Below are 9,716 nucleotides of genomic sequence, written 5' to 3'. Positions count from 1 at the left end.
AACACAGGACTTCAAACACATCTAACGAAGCCCGCGTGGACGTCACTGCTCGAGGATTCTGGACGCGGGGACAGCAAGCTTTCTTCGACATCAGGATTTTTGATCCCATGGCCGCATGTCACCGTAACCTAGCTCTCGATGCTGCACATAGGAGGAACGAGAACGACAAGAGAAGGGCATATGGGGAGAGAATTCAAAATGTTGATCAAGGCAGCTTCACTCCTCTAGTGTTCACAACCTCTGGTGGGATGGGCCCAAGTGCAAGATGTTTCTACGCCAGACTCGCGGAGATGATCTCCGAACAGAAGCAGCAGCCCAGAAGTTATGTTACAGCCTGGATGAGATGTCGACTGTCTTTCTCTCTCCTTCGGTCGGCTTTGCTGCAGATATTGACTATGAGGCTACAGTCACTGAATGCCGCATAGATCTGCGGCTCAACTAATTTAACACAGATAGGATAGCTTCTTATGTATTAGGATATTTAATATTAAGGTAAATAAATGGTGGCGAAGGTGTGGCTATTGGGGGAGGCTGGAGGCCACGTTTGCTTGGAAAAAAAAGTAGTAGTAGTAGTGGTAGTAGTCATACGGATTGTTGTTATTAACCAGACACTTTCACTTTACCCCAAAAAATCCTGACCTCAAAAATAACCCAAATTTCGCGAAATCTCTGAACGCTAAAAGGTCAACTGAAGGTCAAAGGTCAAATTCTGGTACGGAACATAATTCGTATATATCTTTTACGGGTTTAGACATCAATGTGTAATGAATTAATTAGTGGACGACCACCCAATTGAGGTCATCTCTCGTTGTGGTAAGGTCAAGGTCATCTGTTTGAAGGTCAGGTGGTGATTGGGTATGACTGAGTGAGTCTCTCTCTCTCTCTCTCTCTCCTCTCCTTCTACCGTGTCCTCAAATTGTCTCTTCCAGGATACCATCACTGCCATTACCATCACTTATTACCATCATTACCATCACCACCCATTACTGTTATTACCATCACTACCACCACTCACCACCATCACCGCTCACCACTACAACCATCACCACCACCACTAACCACTACCACACTCACCATCACCACTACCACCATCACCATCACCACCACCACCATCACCACTACCACCATCACCACTACCACCATCACCCATCATTCATCAAAGCCTAAATAAACATACCACTTATATAATTACCGTTCCTATATATAGATTGAGTTATATACTAAGAACTCTCTACAAAACTTAATTCATATATAATAGATACGTAATTAAATTGTGATTCTTATAATTAGGGTCTAGTGATTTTATAGTTGATATAATGAGATGTTTTTAAATTATATAAAGAATGGGATGATAAATATTGATTGGTGTTGTTATTTTTAGTGGTGAGTGGTGGTGAGTGGTGAGTGGTAGGTTGTGGTGGTGGTGAGTGTTGTGGTATGTGATGGTAGAGTGGTGATGGTGGTGAGTGGTGGTGGTGAGTGGTGGTGATGGTGGTGGTGGAGTGGTGGGTGGTTGGGGTGGGTGAGGAGGTGTGGTGAGTGGTGGTGGTGGTGGTTGTGGTGAGTGGTGGCGGAGTGGTGGTGAGTGGTGGGTGAGTGGTGGTGGTGGTGGTGGTGGTGGTGGTTGTGGGTGAGTGGTGGCGGTGAGTGGTGGCGGTGAGTGGTGGTGGTGAGTGGTGAGTGGAGTGATGGTAATAATAATAGTAGTCGTAATAATAGTAATAATAACAACAATAATAATAATAATAACAAAATATCATGAATGAAGCGAAAATAACAAGTTTCCTTCCTTCTTTCTTTCAGCACCATGAAAAACAAATGGGGACTTCAATCACACCTGCCCAGGGAATTAAGGTCGTTCTCTTTACCTGTAATTAAAACACAACAGGTGTGCCATAACAACAATAATACAACCGGTGTATTATAACAACATCAATTTACCTGTCTGTAAACATTGTGTGACGTCATGAAGGTATTGTAAACATTGTGTGACGTCATGAAGGTGTTGTAAACATTGTGTGACGTCATGAAGGTGTTGTAAACATTGTGTGACGTCATGAAGGTGTTGTAAACATTGTGTGACGTCATGAAGGTGTTTAGCATGGGTGTTAATATGTGTTAATATCCTCCCCCTTCTCCTCCCCCCTCTCCCCTCTCCTCCACTCCTTCTCCCCCCTCCCTCCACCTACCTTCCCCTTCTCTCTATTTCACCTTCCACCCTCTCCTTTCCCTCCTTCCCCCCTCTTCCCTCTCCCCCTCCCTTCCCTCACCCCACCCCTACCTACCTCCTCCCTCCTCCTCCTCCTCCTCCTCCTCCTCCTCCTCCCTCCTCCTGCTTCACCCTCCTCCCCCCCCACCTACCTCCTCCTGCTTCCACCCTCCTCCCCCCACCTCTCCTCCCCCCCTCTCTAATAACATAATCCCATATCAGCTAAAAAAAACAGGGTTAATAAGACCATTTTTTCTATAATTATAATTGTAAATTGAGCCACTACCTGTTGCTGTGTAAACATGTGTGTGTGTGTAAATATTGGGTTTCATTTACAGGTTTTTTTTTACAATATGGGGTGTAAATGTGCTGTGTTTGTTTGTTTTGTTTGTTTGGTATGGAGGTAATTTTTGTGTGTGTGTGTGTGTGTGTGTGTGTGTGTCAGGTTCTTTCTGTTTATCTGTGTGTGTCTGTCTGTCTGTCTGTCTGTCTGTCTGTTAATAAGACGAGAGGCTCCAGATTGACTACCGTATCAGGGGAGTCATTGAGGCCTGTACGTGCGTATGTGTCCTTAGGTACGTGGGTATGTGTCCTTAGGTATATAGTTATGTATCCATGTGTCCTTATCACCAAGATACATACACATTGAACAATCACGAATAGATGGCTGAGTGGAAAGCCCTAACCGCCTGCCTTAAGAATCAATGGTTCGAACCCAGGGAACACCACAGTCCACCCAGCTGTTAATAGGTACCTGACTTGACAGTTTGGGACGCGATGGCTGTTGAGTGCAGTGCCTCTCCGCCCGCCTCCTTGTGTACTGACATAGAGAGAGACAGATGGAGAGATGATAGACAGACAGAGTGAAAGAGAGTGGGGAGAGAGTGTGAGAGGAAGAGAGGGAAGAGTGTGATAGAGACAAGAATATAAGAGGAAAAGTGTTAGAATGCGAGTGTGTGTGAGAGAGTGAGAGAGTGTGTGAGTGTGTGTGTGAGAGTGTGTGAGTGTGTGAGGTGAGTGTGTGAGAGTGAGAGTGTGTGAGTGTGTGTGTGAGAGTGAGGTGTGTGTGAGTGTGTGTGAGTGAGAGCAACAACTCGGGAGGTGTGAGAGGAAGGAAGGTGGTGTATCCTGGTGAGCGTTTGAGGCGGAAAGTTATGATGTGGTGCTTGGCAAGGGAGAGGGACAGTGAGAGGGAGAGGGACACTGAGAGAGGGAGGAGGACAGTGAGATGGGAGAGGGGAGAGAGGACAGTTAGAGGGAGGAGGGAGAGGGACAGTGAGAGGGAGGGACAGTGAGAGGGAGGAGGGAGAGAGGGACAGTGAGAGGGAGGAGGGGAGAGAGGGACAGTAGAGAGGGAGGAGGGAGAGAGGGACAGTGAGGAGGGAGGGAGGGAGAGGGACAGTGAGGGAGGGAGGGAGAGGGACAGTGAGGGGGAGGAGGGTGGGAGGGAGAGGGACAGTGAGGGAGGAGGGAGAGGAGGGGTGGAAGAAGGACAGTGAGAGGGGTGGCAGTGATAGAGTTGGGAGGGAAGGAGAGGAGATATGGTAGGGAAGAAACAAGGAAGAGAGGGAAGGAGGGCTTAGAGAGGGAGACAAGGAGGGAGCTTAGAGAGGGAGACAAGGAGGGAGCTTAGAGAGGGAGACAAGGAGGGGCAGAGGGAGAGAAGGCCCTCTTGAGGTATGACTTCCCTCACGCTGTGGCTCCTCCTGGAGACTGTAGTGTCCCAGGCTATCGACTTCTCCACCAGACCACCACAGCCGCCCTCCCTCCCTTACCCCTCCTTCTCTCCCTCACCCCTCCTCCTCCCCCCCCCCTCCTACTATCCCTTACCTACCTGCTCTCTTCCTCCCTCTGTTGTCCTCCTCCTCCTCTGTTGTCCTCCTCCCTCCCTCCTCCTCCTCCTCCTCCTCCCTCCCGCCTTATCAGTACCTTCTATCATATTTATTTTTCGTGTTTTTCATTGCTGTTCCTTATTCTGTTTCTTGACGGGTGTCCTGCTGTTTCTTGACAGGGTGTCCTGCTGTTTCTTGACGGGTGTCCTGCTGTTTCTTCACGGGTGTCCTGCTGTTTCTTGACAGGTGTCCTGCTGTTTCTTGACAGGTGTCCTGCTGTTTCTTGACGGGTGTCCTGCTGTTCTTGACGGGTGTCCTGCTGTTTCTTGACGGGTGTCCTGCTGTTTCCTGACGGGTGTCCTGCTGTTTCTTGACGGGTGTCCTGCTGTTTCTTGACGGGTGTCCTGCTGTTTCCTGACGGGTGTCCTGCTGTTTCTTGACGGGTGTCCTGCTGTTTCTTGACGGGTGTCTTGCTGTTTCTTGACGGATGTCATGCTGTTTCCTGACGGGTGTCCTGCTGTTCCTGACAGGTTCCTGCTGTTTCCTGCTGTTCCTTGACGGGTGTCCTGCTGTTTCCTGCTGTTCCTGACGGGTTCCTGATGTTTCCTGCTGTTCCTGACCGGTTCCTGCTGTTCCTGACGGGTGTCCTGCTGTTTCTTTGAGATGTCATGCTGTTTCCTGACGGGTGTCCTGCTGTTCCTGACGGGTTCCTGCTGTTTCCTGCTGTTCCTTGACGGGTGTCCTGCTGTTTCCTGCTGTTCCTGACGGGTTCCTGATGTTTCCTGCTGTTCCTGACGGGTTCCTGCTGTTTCCTGACGGGTGTCCTGCTGTTCCTGCTGTTCCTGACGGGTGTCCTACTGTTCCTGACGGGTGTCCTGCTGTTTCCTGACGGGTGTCCTGCTTGCCTGCTAATTGTTATACCTTCTCTTGTGTTTCGTTTAAGTCTCCGAGGGGCAACAGGAGGCCATCTTGTTCTCCACCCTGTGTTGTTCTTCTTCTTCTTCTTCATTCTCCTTGTACTCTTCTTCTTCTTCTTCTTCTTCTTCTTCTTCTTCTTCTTCTTCTTCTTCTTCTTCTTCTTCTTCTTCTTCTTCTTCTTCTTCTTCTTCTTCTTCTTCTTCTTCTTCTTCTTCTTCCTTCTTCTTCTTCCTTCCTTCTTCCTTCCTTCTTCTTCTTCTTCTTCTTCTTCTTCTTCTTCTTCTTCTTCTTCTTCTTCTTCTTCTTCTTCTTCTTCTTCTTCTTCTTCTTCTTCTTCTTCTTCTTCTTCTTCTTCTTCTTCTTCTTCTTCTTCTTCTTCTTCTTCTTCTTCTTCTTCTTCTTCTTCCTTCTTCTTCTTCTTCTTCTTCTTCTTCTTCTTCTTCTTCTTCTTCTTCTTCTTCTTCTTCTTCTTCTTCTTCTTCTTCTTCTTCTTCTTCTTCTTCTTCTTCTTCTTCTTCTTCTTCTTCTTCTTCTTCTTCTTCTTCTTCTTCTTCTTCTTCTTCTTCTTCTTCTTCTTCTTCTTCTTCTTCTTCTTCTTCTTCTTCTTCTTCTTCTTCTTCTTCTTCTTCTTCTTCTTCTTCTTCCTTCTTCTTCTTCTTCTTCTTCTTCCTTCTTCTTCTTCTTCTTCTTCTTCTTCTTCTTCTTCTTCTTCTTCTTCTTCTTCTTCTTCTTCTTCTTCTTCTTCTTCTTCTTCTTCTTCCTTCTTCTTCTTCTTCTTCTTCTTCTTCTTCCTTCTTCTTCTTCTTCTTCTTCTTCTTCTTCTTCTTCTTCTTCTTCTTCTTCTTCTTCTTTCTTCTTCTTCTTCCTTCTTCTTCTTCTTCTTCTTCTTCTTCTTCTTCTTCTTCTTCTTCTTCTTCTTCTTCTTCTTCTTCTTCTTCTTCCTTCTCCTTCTCCTTCTTCTTCTTCTTCTTCTTCTTCTTCTTCTTCTCTCCTCCTCCTCCTCTTCTTCTTCCTCTTCCTCTTCCTCTTCTTCTTCTTCCTCTTCTTCTTCTTCTTCTTCTTCTTCTTCTTCTTCTTCTTCTTCTTCTTCTTGTCTGCTCAAGTTAACTAAAATAATGTCCCTTTATGCACCAGGCTCCTACCTTTCCATACCTGACATCAGCGTCTTGCTCTTGTCCCAGAATGATGTCACAAACAACCAGATGTCTGTAGACTCCCTGTAGTTCCTTGTGAGATGAAGTCACTTAACACCAAGGGCTAGAATCCTGATATCACACTTGATTCCTGACATCACTTCCCTTGACTCCTTACATCACTTCCCTTGACTCCTGACATCACTCCCCTTGATTCCTTACATCACCCTTGACTCCTGACATCACCTCCCTTGACTCCTGACATCCTCCCTTGACTCCTGACATCACACTTGACTCCTGGCATCACCCTTTGGCTCCTGACATCACCTTTGACATCGCTCTGAAAATTATGTCACAGGGATCAATTTATTTTCGGTTCTATGAGTTACTGGGATATTATTTTAAAAATTCATATTTGACCCACATAGGGCGGGGGGCTAGTTTATTGTGGTAGTAGTGGTGGTTGTGGTAGTAGTTGTGGTAGTAGTAGTGGTGCTGGTGGTGGTGGTAGTAGTAGTAGTGAAAAGTAGTAGTGGTGGTGGTGGTGGTGGTTGTAGTGGCAGTAGTGGTTGTGGTAGTAGTTGTGGTAGTAGTAGTGGTAGTAGTAGTGGTCGTAGTAGTGATAGTGGTTGTGGTAGTAGTATTGGTAGTCGTATTGTTGACAGATGGCCACGAGGGTTCATTATCGACCAATCGCTACGCCAACCCAATCCCTGTCTGCTGGTGGTAGTTTGGTGTTTCTAGTAGTTGTGGTAGTTGTGGTTCTTGTTTTGAATGCTAGTAGTAATAGTGGTTATTTAGCAGGTTATTTTTGTCTTGCTTATTACTCTCTCTCTCTCTCTCTCTCTCTCTCTCTCTCTCTCTCTCTCTCTCTCTCTCTCTCTCTCTCTCTCTCTCTCTCTCTCTCTCTCACACACCTCTCTCTCTCTCTCTCTCTCCATCTATTTAATACACACACACACACACACACCATCAACACACACACACACACACACACACACACACACACACACACACCATCAACACACACACACACACACCACCCATCACACACACACACACACACACATCAACAGGTCAGACTCGGTGGACGGGAAGAGATAGCCAAGCACCCTGCCTCCTTCACCGCCTTCTGCAGGGCAATTAATCAGTCTGTTTGAGGTGGCGGCAAGACAGTCTGTATATGTGTTTTGTCCAGTAGTTTTGTCCAGTTGATGTGTCCAGTTTAGTGGGCGTAGGACAGGTAAAGAATATATTCTGTCCAATTTTGTGATTTTTCCGTCTTATATCTGTCCCTCACTGTCTATCCTATCTCCTGTTTATCTGTCTATTGGCTAAATTTGTCCTCCTACCCCCCCTCACCTTCCCTCACCTTCCTCCCTCACCTCCACCCCACCCCTGCCAGGTATAGATCACACCCCCTCACCCCATCCCTCATTCCCCCTCACCCTACCAGGTATATAACACCCCCACCCCACCCCACCTTCACCCCTCACCCTACCAGGTATATAACACCCCCCCCCCACCCTCACCTACCAACTATACACCCCACCCCACCCCACCCCACCCCTCACCCCTACCAGCTATATAACACCCCCACCCCACCCCACCTTCACCCCCTCACCCTACCAGGTATATAACACCCCCACCCACCCCACCTTCACCCTCCCTACCAGGTATATAACACCCCCACCCCACCCTCACCCCTACCATTCACCCCACTTCCCACCCCTCACCCCTACCAGCTATATAACACCCCACCCTCACCCTTCACCCCTCACTCCCCTACCAGGTATATAACTCCCCACCCCACCCCACCTTCCTCACCCTTACCAGCTATACCCCCACCCAACCCTCACCCTTCCTTCACCCCTACCAGGTATATAACCCCCCACCCCACCCTCACCCTTCACCTTCACCCCTACAGATAGTCTCTTACCCCACCCACCCACCTTCACCCTTCTGCTACCAGCTATATAACACCCCCACCCACCCCTTCACCCCCTCACCCCTACCAGCTATATAACACCCCCACCCCACCCACCTTCACCCCTTCACCTACCAGCTATATAACACCCCACCCCACCTTCACCCTCACCCCTACCAGGTATATAACACCCCACCCCACCTTCACCCCTCACCCCTACCAGCTATATAACCCTCACCCCACCCCACCTTCACCCCTCACCCCTACCAGCTATATAACCCCCACCCCACCCTCACCCTTCACCCCTTCACCCTACCAGGTATATAACACCCCCACCCCACCTTCACCCTTCACCGCTACCAGCTATATAACACCCCACCCCCACCTTCACCCCTCACCCTACCAGCTATATAACACCCCCACCCACCCCACCTTCACCCTTCACCCCTACCAGCTATATAACACCCCACCCACCTTCACCCCTCCCCCTACGGTATATAACACCCCACCCACCCCACCTTCACCCCTCACCCCTACCAGCTATATCCCCACCCCACCCACCTTCACCCCCTCACCCCTACCAGGTATACAACGAACAAACCCCAAATTACCCTCACAAAATACCACAACAAACTCACAGCTAAACTAAAATACCTAAACTCATTAAGAAATACGATTAAGAATATAATTACAACAACAAAAGGTATTTAATTACGTAACAAAAACACCGATTAATGAGACTCCCTTACCTGTTCACTATCAAACCACAGGTAGATGAGTAAAACAATAGTTGGTTCATTAATAGTGTCTTTTGTTTAGCTGTTATTCTTAACATGGGAGATATTGTGTTATTATAAATTAAATCTATTTATTTTCTGCTTTTTTTGAGGGGGGGGGGAGGTGTTAATTTGGGGGGTGACGTGAATACCTGGGTTAATTAGGAAGTACAGGTGAGGTGGTGTTATGGATGGTGGGGGTGTTTCTGGTTAGTTTGGTTAGGTTTGGATGGGTTTGGTTAGGTCAGGTCAGGTCACATAATGTGCTTGTGTACATTTTCTCTTGGGTTGTAGCAGTAATGTTAGTTGTCTTGTAATGTCAGCCAGTTAAGTCGGCCAGTCAGTCAGTCATACAAATTAGTCGGCCATATAAGTCAGTTAGTCAGTCATACAAGTTAGTCAGACAAGTTAGTCAGTCGTATAAGTCAGTCAGTCTTCACGGCCAGGTGTGGACCCTGGTCGGCGTCTCACAGAATCAATATGTAAATTCCACCTTCTCGACACCTTACTGTGTGTGTGTGTGTGTGTGTGTGTGTGTGTGTGTGTGTGTGTGTGTGTGTGTGTGTGTGTGTGTGTTCTAGCTAGTTTTCTGCCTTGGTGTTTTTGGGTGATGGGGTTGAGTGGTGTTGATGAGGGTGGTGGTGTTTGGTGAGGGGGTGAGTGGTGTTAGGTGAGTGGTGTTGAATGAGGCGGTGGTGGTGTTTGGTGAGGTGAGAGTGGTGGGGGAATGAAGGAGGGAGTAAAAAGTAGTTGATGAGGAGTGTAAGGGTGAAGGATGGTGAAGATGGGGAGTGAGATGAGAGGGAATGGATTAATTAGGACCACATACTTTCTCCCTGTCTATCTATCTGTCTGTCTATCTATCTGTCTGTCTGTCTGTTTTTCTTACCTTTAATTTCTTAACCCAACCCAACCCCTCCC

At 47.6% G+C, this 9,716-nt stretch overlaps 1 long non-coding RNA gene across 1 annotated transcript in view; it reads left to right on the top strand.

Annotated features, from left to right (window-relative positions):
- The first annotated feature begins 1,801 nt into the window (after positions 1–1,801).
- LOC121861876 overlaps positions 1,802–9,716 on the top strand; it is a 69,454-nt gene continuing 61,539 nt past the window's right edge. Inside the window, exon 1 of the long non-coding RNA XR_006088104.1 lies at positions 1,802–1,854. This is a non-coding gene — a long non-coding RNA (uncharacterized LOC121861876). The remainder of the gene's footprint in view (positions 1,855–9,716) is intronic.

Source organism: Homarus americanus, unplaced genomic scaffold (genome assembly GCF_018991925.1).
Source record: "Homarus americanus isolate GMGI-L3 unplaced genomic scaffold, GMGI_Hamer_2.0 scaffold39889, whole genome shotgun sequence".
Classification (NCBI taxonomy): domain Eukaryota; kingdom Metazoa; phylum Arthropoda; class Malacostraca; order Decapoda; family Nephropidae; genus Homarus; species Homarus americanus.
Note: the sequence above shows the minus strand (reverse complement) of the source record. Positions and strands in the feature narration are given on the sequence as shown.